Source organism: Octodon degus, unplaced genomic scaffold (assembly GCF_000260255.1).
Source record: "Octodon degus isolate 3935 unplaced genomic scaffold, OctDeg1.0 scaffold00096, whole genome shotgun sequence".
NCBI lineage: Eukaryota > Metazoa > Chordata > Mammalia > Rodentia > Octodontidae > Octodon > Octodon degus.
Window position 1 is genome coordinate 1,012,469 of NW_004524672.1, and position 11,476 is coordinate 1,023,944.

At 43.8% G+C, this 11,476-nt stretch overlaps 1 long non-coding RNA gene across 1 annotated transcript; it reads left to right on the forward strand.

Annotated features, from left to right (window-relative positions):
* The first annotated feature begins 5,066 nt into the window (after positions 1-5,066).
* On the forward strand, positions 5,067-11,137 carry LOC111818576. The gene is made up of 4 exons (XR_002822532.1): positions 5,067-5,156; positions 8,380-8,560; positions 10,414-10,587; positions 10,823-11,137. It is a non-coding gene; the product is annotated as an uncharacterized LOC111818576 (long non-coding RNA).
* The last annotated feature ends 339 nt before the right edge of the window (positions 11,138-11,476 follow it).

The window sequence follows — 11,476 nt, forward strand, 5'->3', positions numbered from 1 at the left end:
ATAGTCAGGATAGATATACAGCTACTTTCGCTTAATTCAATGAGAAGAAAGATTTGTACTAATTAATAGTGGCCGGACAGGATATCATGTCTGCATCTTATACTATGAATAACCACCAAGAAGACAACAATATGCAATGTATTAATTATTGTTAACTGTCCTACTAACTTGTTTTGAAACTGTCTCATTGCTATTTGTTTCTCAATAAAATTAATTAAAAAACAAAGATGTAGTAATCCACTCTCCCCCCGCCCCCCACACACACATGCACTCCATCTCTTTGCTTTGTCCTGAGCACTTAGGAGCTATCTCCATATCCTAGAATGCAGTTGTCCGGTAAGTTTGTTGTGCGCTGTCCCACTGTTCCCCACCGTGAGGCTGCAGGAAGCTCCAGGAGGGGAGGAATGCCCTGCTTTTCCACTAAGGTGCTCCAAGGGCTTTGCGCAGTGCTAGACATTTACCAGGTGCTCGGTGACTGTGATGGATATGTGGCTGAATGCCCAAATGATGAACGTATGGAGCCTGGCTCTGAGTTGGCGGGTGATTTGTAGGCAAAACAGCACCTCTAAAGAGTTTCTCAAGTAAGGAAGGGGAAAACGTAGAGAAGACTGAACACACAATAAATGCCATTTACAGCTCTGACTCATGTACGCTTGCTCACTGATGCTGTTTGCTGAAAAGGGAGTTTGATCAATAATTTTATTTTACGAAGCAGAACTTTTTTTCATAAAAGAACTTCACAGCAGTTCCATGGGTCTCTTTAGCAAAAAAACCCCAGCTGCCTGGAATACTAAGCTAACATCAGGTTTCCTTTCCTTGGGTGGTAAATATAGGAAACAGAAGTAAATATTCAAGTAAGTTATTTAAAAGTCGCAAATATTTTGCCAAAAGAAAAATGCTTTCGTGGTTGAATAATAGAATGGTTTTTGGTAACTACCTTTCAGCAGCTCTACTTCTGTGCAGGGAGGTGAGCTCCTGTGAGTCACTAAGAAGTCTTAATGAGAATGGCCTGCTGATGAAGTGACAGGCCCAGGGAGCACACTGCGGCAGTGTAATGCATTCTTGTTGAATAGCTGTCATTCCATCAAGTCTTCAGGGGAAGCAGCGTGACTGTAAACACCGACAGTCCAGGACCACATGAAGACATCCTGAACCGAATCCAGGAGAAAGTCTGACACAGTCTGGGTTTGAGAGGCGCAAAGCCTCATGCAAAATGACATTACCAACTGGAAGTGAGTCCGTAAGGTTCATAAGGAAAATGTGCTTTTGCTTCTTGGTTTGCAGTGCTGGCAGTAGGACCCAGGGCCTCTTGCCTGATAGGCAAGTGTGCGGCCACTGAGCCATGCTCCAGCGAATGGGCAGTTTTTGTTGTTTGTGTGTTAGAGGCTGCAAGGTGCGTATTATTTCCTGAAATGTGCTTTGCGGGGTTGCCTTTCACAACCTGGGTGCCGATGTGAATAAGGAAACACAAGACCACGCTATACTGTGCAAGCTGAGAAAACGTGCAAGTGTAATGCTTTTAAGACATGCATGGAACCGCCAAGACGTGTCAAGAAGCAGCACCAAATAAAGGCTTGCAAAGGTCAACAGCATCACGTGGAAAAAGACAGGAATAGATAAGGTTTTGTAGACACGGGGGCCTCTCAAGAAAAGCCACTGAAATCTAATCTTCATCTACAAAGCCCAAAATGCTGCTTCTCGTGGCCTTCACAGCCAACAGATATCACCCATGCTCAGCAGCAGATTCCTCTCTGAGGCCTCAGTGTAGCCTGCGACTCTGTGACAACACTGTCTTTTTTGCCCTTTTGCCCTAAACCTGTCCTGTCACATGAGGTTTCTCTGTAGTTATGCCTCTTTCTTCTATTCATACTGCTGCCTCTTGGGAGAAGAAGGTTGCATATTGAGAACAAGAGGTCAGGTTTTCTGTCTTCCTTCTCTTCTATCAGGCTTCTCGTTGTCATTCGGCCCTTGTGCTTCTTTGACTAGTGCCTGGCACGCTTTAGCTTTAGCTACTATTGTCTTTAAATGCACACGCCTATTTTCCAACAGAACTCCAGTTAAAGGCCAGGGAGATCGCTCAGCAGCATAATAAGCACCTGCCTTGCAAGCTCAAAGTCCTGAGTTTGATCCCCAGTATCAAAAAAACCACTCCAGTCAAATACATTCTGAGGGCCAGTCAAATAGCTCAGTGGATTAAAGTACCTGCAAGCAGGCACAGGGGCCAGAGTTCAGTCCCTGGGCTTGCTGTGCCAGCCCTGCCCCTGGTGTGCACTGAGATGGCAATTGAGACTGGGCGTGGTGGAACCCGCCTGCAATACCAGCTCTTGGGAGGCTGTAAATAGGCAGATCACTACAAGTCCAATATAGTAGTGAGACCCTGAACACCCTATAGACCCTTCCCTAAAATACAAAATAAATAAATAAATAAATTCTGAATCTTCTAGGAAACCCTTTCCAGAATTTTTTTCCAACCAGATATAACACTTCGTGGTTATTACCTTGGGCCCACATAGTGCTCACTGTGTTCTTTAGAAAGGTGTTATTCACTGAGCTACATATGGCAGGTATTGGGCTCCGTCCTTGAAACGTAGATATTACTCCATGTATTCTGTGAAGAAACCAAAACTCACAGATGATAAGCTACTTTTTCAGGCTCATAAAGCAAACATAATTAAGTTCATTTGACTTCTTGCTTCCTTTCTCAAACAAATATTCCCTGAAGGTGAGGCCAGTGTATCTAGCTTTCTGTCCCCGTACCTCACAAGGAGAAAGTGAACATAAACCCGAGGTGTTGATTTGAAATGAGTGCTCCATTTTCATGCTAGACACTGGTGATGTAATGTTTTAAACATGAGCATTTATATAACAATGTAGAATTTACAATACACTTTCTTTTTTGTTTTTAATGGTGCTAGGGATTGAACCCCAGACCCAGCTTGCAATGCACATTCACTAAAAGTTGTTGCCAATGCTGAGAGACATGTGTTATCATTGCTTCATTTTCACATGGGAAATGGGGAGACCGAGAGGTTAATTGGCTTTCTCCAAAACAAACGACCAACAGTGGCAGAGCCTAGAATCAAATAAACGCCATTCTCCCTCCATCTGCTGTCAATATCCCAGCACCACCTTTTGTCTGCCACTGAGATCCAACATAGGGTCTAGACGACAAACTCAACTTTACATGGGTTCCAAGTAGTGCCATCAAGGCAATGACCACAAGTTAGCAGAAAACACTTTGGCCAGAGTTCCGTTCTTCTGCTCACTAAGTTCCATTCAAGATCTCACTTAAGTTGTTAAGCTGCCCTGGCTGAGCTCAAATGCTCAGTCTTCTTGCTTTGGCCCCCCAGAGTGCCACCATGTCCGGATAGAAAGGTCTTTTCCAGGAAGGGCGAGTGTAGCAGCATCACAACACTGGCCAGCGATCCCTGCACCGGAGTAAGGACTAGGTGACGTAATCACTTGTAGATTTCTCCATGTGAAAATGCAGGTTTGGGTACGAGGTAGGGAGCTTGTTCACCACAGATACGTAAAAGATACGAAACCAGAAATGCTGACCTGTGCCTGCAGCAGGAGAGATTGCGACATCAGCCTGGGGATTTGCTCTGTAACTGGCCTTTGCCTTTCCTCACCTGGGACTGCTGATGTGGCCGGAGGGGAGTTTCACCACATTATCTCGCACTCCAGATGGACACTCGGGGTGGAACAGACATGCTATCTGCTGTGTCGTTTATTTAACATGTTATCTGCTGGACTCAGTATACAAAGTCCGAGGCCACGTGGTGCCGGGAAATGGAACAAGGAGCCAGATATTCTTCCCCAAAGGGTTTTCTGTGTGATAGGAAAGGGAACACACAGGATCTGAAGAGAGCATTTGAAGGGTTACCAAGAGCCATGAGATAATGCACAGGGGCAGTTCCCAGGAACCATGATTGCCCTGGTTCAGCAGGATAAGAGACTGTGTGGAGATTATTGGTCTGACCCACCTCAGCTCTTCTAGCAGAGGAAACATAAAGTTACTGGGAAATGGGCCAATGTTCCCACCTAGCAGGAAATCTGTAAACTACTGTTTAGCCTTTGCAATGGAAGACCAGCGCTTAACACGACACATGGGGTGGCAAGCACCTATAATCCCAGCACTCTGAGAGGCTGAGGCGGGGGCTCATGAGTTATAATCCAGTCGTGGCCACCTAATGACTTAGTAAGAACCTATCTCAAAAATAAAGGGCTCTGTGAAATGACCTGGGCTCATTTCCCAGTCCTAGGGTGGGTGGGAGATCTGTCCTCGATTAATACACCTGGAAAAGTCACGGAGGCTACAGAGGAGCTAGTAAAATCCGTACTCCTTTTATAGCCCTTGCTAAGGCAGCTTTCGAATTTCAAATGTTTGAGTGAACTTTAACAGAATGCGAAGGGGCCAGGGAGATGGCTCATTAGAGTATGCGCTTCCCTGGCAAGCACAAGGGTGAGAGTTCATTCCCCAGTTCCGCAAAAAAAACCAAAACAGTATGCGATACATGTACTGACTCCCTCCTCCCCCGCACACCTCATGCTTTACTTCACAATCTACAGGGGTCAAGTCAACTTTTCTTATATGTGTAAGTATTATCCTTTAAAAGATAAAAGAAAAAGGGAAGAGGGGGTAGTTTCATACCCAAATCTAAATTTCTATACTTCATAATTTGAATCTAGAAAGCATAGCGTGATATATTTCCCAAATAAGAAATTAATAAAATACTTCATTTCTAACTCAAAAAATGAAGATATGGCTATAAGTGTTAAGCCACTGGGTAGCCTATCTCACGATTTCTTCTTTCGTGATTAAATTTAGCTCCATCTGTGTATGGTTTGTGTACCAGACTTGAATACAGTAAAAAAGGCTGACATTTTGCTTTGTCTCGGATCACTGGAGTCTTCTACATTATAAAAGAGAAAACACACGGCAGTGCTATGTCCAGCCCAGGCTACAAACAAACCTTTCTTCAGAAGGATCTCTTCCCTTTGTTACCTCAGCATGTTCTCAGAATCAGCGCATCGATTATGCCGTCATTAGCCCGAATCCTGAGGCAGGGAGAAGATCTATCGGATCATCACAGCCCGCTGCTAGAGTCAGGCCGAGTCTCCTGGGAAAGGCTATGCTGTGCTGTCTTAGGCAGGTGACCAGGGAAAACCGAGGGCCATGTCAAGGTTTACCCTGCTACAGATTTTTAATTTTTGAAAGTTTCTGAAATAACTCTCAGGGAGATACTGACCTTGAAAATTTAGGAATTCATGATGGTGAGCAGGGTGGAATTTAGGTCCATAGAGAATGATTTATGTTCATTTGGGAATACTTAGCAATATCTGGTGGCACTTTGGGTGTCGTAACTCGGGGGAAGAAATTACTACTGGCATCCAGGGGCAGAAGCTACCTAGGTGCTGGTGACATGCTACGCTGTACAGTACCGCCCCTCCGACCCCGAATTTCGCAACCTAAAAGCTCAATGGTGCTGAGCTTGCAAAGCCCAAATTCAGGTCTTTCCCCAAGCTTCTCCTTTGTCGTGCTGCTTACCTATCCCACAGAGCAGACCACCTGACTCAAGTCAATGATTCTGAGAAATATATGTTCTTTTGACTTATTTTAATTTTTTTTCTTTTCCGTGATGCTGAGGAGCAGGTCCACAGCCTTACACATTAAGCTGCACATATGTCAATCACTGCGCTACATATCCAGCCTTTCACATAAATCATTTTTTGGTAATTTTTTAAAATTAATTTTATTGAGAAAGAAATAGCAATGAGGGCCAGCCAAAGAGCTCAGCAGATTTAAAAGCACCTGCAAGTAGGCGTGGGGCCAGGGGTTTCATTCCTGGGCCTGCTGTGCCAGCCTTACTCTCAGGGTGCTCTGAGACAGCGATGGAGACTGGGCATGGTGGCACACGCCTGTAACCCCAGCATTTGGGAGGCTGTAAACAGGAGAATCACTACAAGTCCAATCTAGTAGTGAGACCCTGAACACCCTGTAGACCCTGTCCTAAAAAAAGAAAAAAAAAAAAAAAAAGAGAAAGGAATAGCAATAAGACAGTTTCAAAACAGTTTAGTAGGACAGTTACAATAATACATTGCATATTGTTGTCTTCGTAGTAGTTACTCATAGTACAAGATGCAGACATGATATCTTGTCTAAATACTAATAATACAAATCTTTCTTCTTATTGAACTAAGAGAAAGTAGCTGTATATCTATCCTATTTTGTATGTACAGATATATATTTTTCACTACAAAATGGTCCTTATCTATATCCCCTTTTTTGGTTTAGTTTTGTCAGAGATGAGTATTCCATTGCCATTCAAATATTGTAGATGCATCAAATAAAATTGTTACTGATTCATAGTCCCAACATAAGCAAGGATTGACAACTACAAAGAGAAACAAAATCACCTTAGTTATTCCAAGATTTAGATTATGTTGAGTTTAATTAGACCCCAGGTCAAATAAATAATATTCTAAAGACTTGAAGAGAAAACCATTAAATGCATGAGAAGAAATGGCAACAGCAAGTAGAAACACTGAAAGGACACCCAGGGTTTGGAGGCAGATTTATTTACGTTGCTCAGGAACATTCCCAGAATATTAGGCCCAGACCTCGGTGGTCTAGGGCTTTTATGTGATGCACAAGCAAGAGGTACCAAGGTGAGAAAGAATGGCCTGGCAGTTCCTCTGATGAGCTAGTAGAGTGTGATCATTGGTTATGGGGTAGATTGATGGGCGGCAGCAGCTCATGAAGCCTGGTGCAATGGTACAATCAGGCATCCTGCATGTTTGCTTATGCTTTCATGGTTGCAAGGGTCAAGAAAGTAACTACAAAGCCATAAAGCAGTTACAGAGCTCAGCAGTTTCAAAAGAAACAAGTTTATTTATTTATTTATTTATTTATGCATTTGGTACAGGGTCTCACTGCACAGCTAGGACTCCTAGTGATCCTCCTGTTTTCAGCCTCCCCAGTGTGCCTGGGGGTGGGGCCGGTGTGGCATGCAGGACCAGGGATTGAACCATGGTCCCTGCACTTGCCAAAGCAGGCACTTAATACGCTGAGCTATCTCGCCAGCCCAAGAATGAAGTTTTGAAAGGAACAATTTCTCTTGTACAGTTTTCCCTTTCAAAATATACCATCATTCTTGTCTTACTCTTTAGAACCCTATTGTTCATCAGAAGCTCATCTTGGGCTTCAGAGACTTCAAGTAAAAGTTTGTGGAGGCAGGCCGGCCTTCAGAGTCAAACCCTTCAGGGAAAACTTCTGATGTAAACCACAGTCTCGAAAGAGATTTAATAGGTGCCCCTGCCTTCGTCAGAATCAGCACCCTGGCTCCTTTGAAATGAAAGGAAGAACACATGGGATGAAGGAAAGGAGAGAAGACAGAAGGATGGGGCAAAATATGTATGTATATGCACAGTATAGCTGCGATGATTGTACTGATTTTGCTTGGTTTATTGAAAGGAACAGCTAATGCTTGATTTTTTTTTTTCTTTTTGATGTCTCCTTTTTTGTGACCAATTTTGCATGCTTCTATCTGGTAATCTGAACAGCTAAATTGAAGTTAGCAATAAGCACTACAACAACCATTGGTGAGTTCCTATCATCTTGTCTAGTGAAATTCTGCATCATTTCTAATTTTTTTATTATTTTTATTATCTTTAAAAGGTTTTTAAAAAAAGAATGAATAAACTGAATTTCTTTTAAAAAAAGATGAGAGGAAAAAGAATGTGAGGTAAGAGAGAGGGATATAATAAAGGTTTTGGGCTGAGGAGATAGATGGCTCAGTAAAATAAGTGCTTGCCTGGCAAGCGCAGGATCCTGAGTTCAATCCCCAGTAACCCCCCCAAAAAAAAGAAAAGAAAAGAAAGAAAGGAACATCTTAGAGGGATATAATAAAGGAAAGGAAGAGAAAAGAAAGGAAAGCCCAGCCTTCGTTTTTGCAGGTTTAGAAGAACTTGGCTAATAAAGCTTCCCAGATGGCTGTCCTACTGGGAAGCCCTGACTGGCCCTGACTTTATGTATAATGCAGATTACAGTGCTAAAGGTCAGGGTGAAAACAGATAAGGAAAGTTGCTTCACTGTACCAAAATGCTACTATGAAAAGTTAGCGGTAATTATAAGTACATTGCTAGAGTTTTTCCCATGCCATTGCATTCTTGTCTGCCTAGAGTTTCCAGTTTTGTGAAACTAATATGAGTTAATACTCCAAAGATCAAAAAAGTTGCTACACATTTCAGGAGAGTTGAGATCTTTCCTAAGTACAGGAAGCCCTGAGCACCCTTGTTAAATACCTATCCCTGCCCAACCCAGCATTTGCATTCTTTGAGATTCTTATTGTAATCATGCTTGTCCACTTGACATAGCGCGATTATCCTGCAAGTTATTGAGGAGTCACATCTGCCCTGCAGTCCTGCCTGGACCGAGACAGTGTTTGGCGTCCCACCCCGAACAAAGTCAAAGTTGACTTTTCTGCACTGCTGAGCTAACTCGAAAGAAAATCTGTCACTCGTGCTTAGTGACAACTCTGCTACACTTCCTCATGAGGTGTGTCTGAGCCCTGGCCATTTCTTACGGGATTTATGAGAGGGAGACGGGTAGGTAGGGCTTAACGGGGACTTCATGGTGACAGTACAAGCATTCAAAGAAAACATGCAGTGCAGAATGTCTGACCTTTATTGCCATTAAATTTGTCACCCATGTTTCCTACCTTAGGGGAAGAGGCTCCCAGGGAGGACTGTAGCATAGAACACAACAGAACTAAGAATCGATAGAACAGGTCCCACTTGGCTGACTGAGAATATATCTAATAAGTTATTTTCCTTTATGTATACTCTTAATGTATAAAAATGATGACAGATGTATACACTCATGGTGTATTTTAAAATGCCTACCACGCAGAATGGTGGTGCAAATCAGCTGCCTTTCCTGGCCTACCCAATCTCAGTCCTCTTGCTCCGATGTAGGCACTATTAATAGTTTCTCTTATGTTCTCCTAGACATTTTCAGAGAGGAGAATAGAAAAAAATTTTTTTTTCCTGTGTCCCAATTTTTTGTTCCTCCCAGAGCTCACAGTAATATATGTCACTGCTAAATCTTTACCAGGCTAGTCCCATAAATATCTCAAGCTATGCCATCGACGTTAGAGAGTGAGACAACTTGGGAAAGAAAGAGATGGCAATTATAATGAATGACAGACCGGATAATTTTTTCCAGCCCTCAGTGTTTTCTGTTTATGTGATTTTTTAAAATCCAAGTTCATTTTGAGTTTCGTAGACACTTTAATGTAAAAAGGGCTGCATTTACTGAAATTATGTTTGGGCTTAAATTAACAGTGCTTCCACATGTCCAGGGAGTACATGAACCGAGGCTATTCAGAAGCGGGCCACAGACTTGAACGTGGTGGTTGTATATTGTTGAACATATTTTCTTTTTTTTTTAAACTGAGGATTGAATCCAGGGTTTTCACACTGAGTTACAACCCCAACCCTTTATTTTTGAATTAAGTTCTACTAAGTCACTGAATTGCCCATACTGAGCTTGAACTTGCCATCCTCCTGCCTCAGCCTCCTAGAGGCTGAACATGTGCCACCACCCTGGCCAACTCCCCTAAACATCTTGTCACTTTGAAGTCCTGACCCCTCACGGTTCCCTTTAGGTCCTACACAGGAATGCATCGCTCCTCTGGTCTGTCCTCCTAGCCTGCCCAAATTCATCTTAATCCTTGACCCACGGGGCACTCACCATTGTATCTTTTGTTCTTGGCTTCTCTAGAGGGAGAGTCATTTTGGTCTCCAGCCTGATTTCAACATTCCCCAAGCCATGGAGAGGCGGCTCACCAGGGAGCCACTCTGTCTCCCTGTTCCCTGTCCATACTCTCTGGTTTCACTTCTACCTGAAATCAGAGCTGGGCCTGGCTCATCTCTCCATAGCCTATAGATCGCTACTGTGACTTAGTCCTGGGATTCACCACATGCCAGTACTGAAGATTTGGTTTTTGTACTGGGAATTGAACTCAGGACCTTGTTCTTGCTAGGCAGACGGTGTGCTATTGAGTTGTATATATCCCAAGCCCTACCCAGGGCCTGCAAACTGAGTCACATCCTCTGGCTTCTTTGTCTTTTTATTGTTGAGACAAGGTGTCACTAAGTTGTCTAGGCTGGATGTGAACTTGGGATTCTCCTGCCTCAGCCTCCGATAATGCTGAGATTGTAGGTGTGTGCCACCATGCTTGGCTGCCTTTTTTTGTTTTTTGTTTTTTGTTTTACTAAATAGCAAATGTAGGCTTGGGAGGTTTTTAATCAGTCACTTCTCTCCCCTGGCTCTGTCCTTGGCCTTTTAGCACAGATTACGGTGGGCAGAAATACAAAGAAAAAGTTTCAGTCAATTGTGTTCTTCAGTGCAAGTCAGCCAGAACCCAGAGCCCCTGGGACCACCTCATGAACAGACACGGGGTGGAGCTAATTTGCAGAAACAGGCACAAATAGAAGCTGCAGCCTGACCCAGGGCTGACAGGAGACACGGAGCACTTTCCACTCAGCTTCCCTCACGCCCGCGCAGCCCACCTGGCGCAGGTACTTCCCCTCTCCCCGGGAAACCCACAGTCTTCAGGTACAGCTGTGCTAGGCTCTGGGCTGGTGTGGGCCAGGCTGAGCTGGATGTGGGCACAGATGGGGAGGTTTCCCAGGGCATCCTGGGGGCTCTTCTCAGGCTAAGGAGAGAGAGAGGACAGGAACTGTCTCCTCCCGGGCACCCTCCGTGGGGGGGGGAGGGTGTTACAAGGCCCCCCATGGCTTAGGCCACTCTCAGCCTACAGATGATGTCAGCCAGTAAGGAAAGCAGAACCCAGGAAAATGGAGCCCGAGCGTTGGGATTTGGCCGATGCCAGCCCTGCCCCCATGCTCCAGTCTGGAGCCAACGTGCTTTGTCGTTGCTGAAGCCGAAAGTTCAGGATCTGTCACTCAACACCAGAGTGTTCTAAATAGTGCAGAGCTGTATAGGCCAGCAGCAGAGAAACAAAAACAGGGTTTTGACTCCACAAACCACATTCTCTTCCATTAGGCAGAGCAGCTGCTTTGTTCAAAACGTGGTTTCGTCATTTCCTATAGTGTCCAGGCTATTTACTTTTGCTTCCTTATATTTTTCTTTTATAAAATAAAGACTTAAATTGGGCGAGGGTCCTTTTTTCCCAACTTACAACCCTAAGATATAACAAAATTTATAAAAATAACAGGATCGAAAGGAATAACACACTGTACTAAATTTGGAAATTATGGCAAGTGGTATAAAAAATAATGAAATCACCATGCCGGCATAACTGCCTGCCATACTGACTTTGCCCTCAGAGCCTTTCAGAGAAACTGCAATTAATATAATTCTGCTTGATGGCAGCCTTGAGGGGGGAGACATTTGTCCTGAGTCCTGAAGCACTTTTTATTTATTTATTTATTTATTTATTTATTT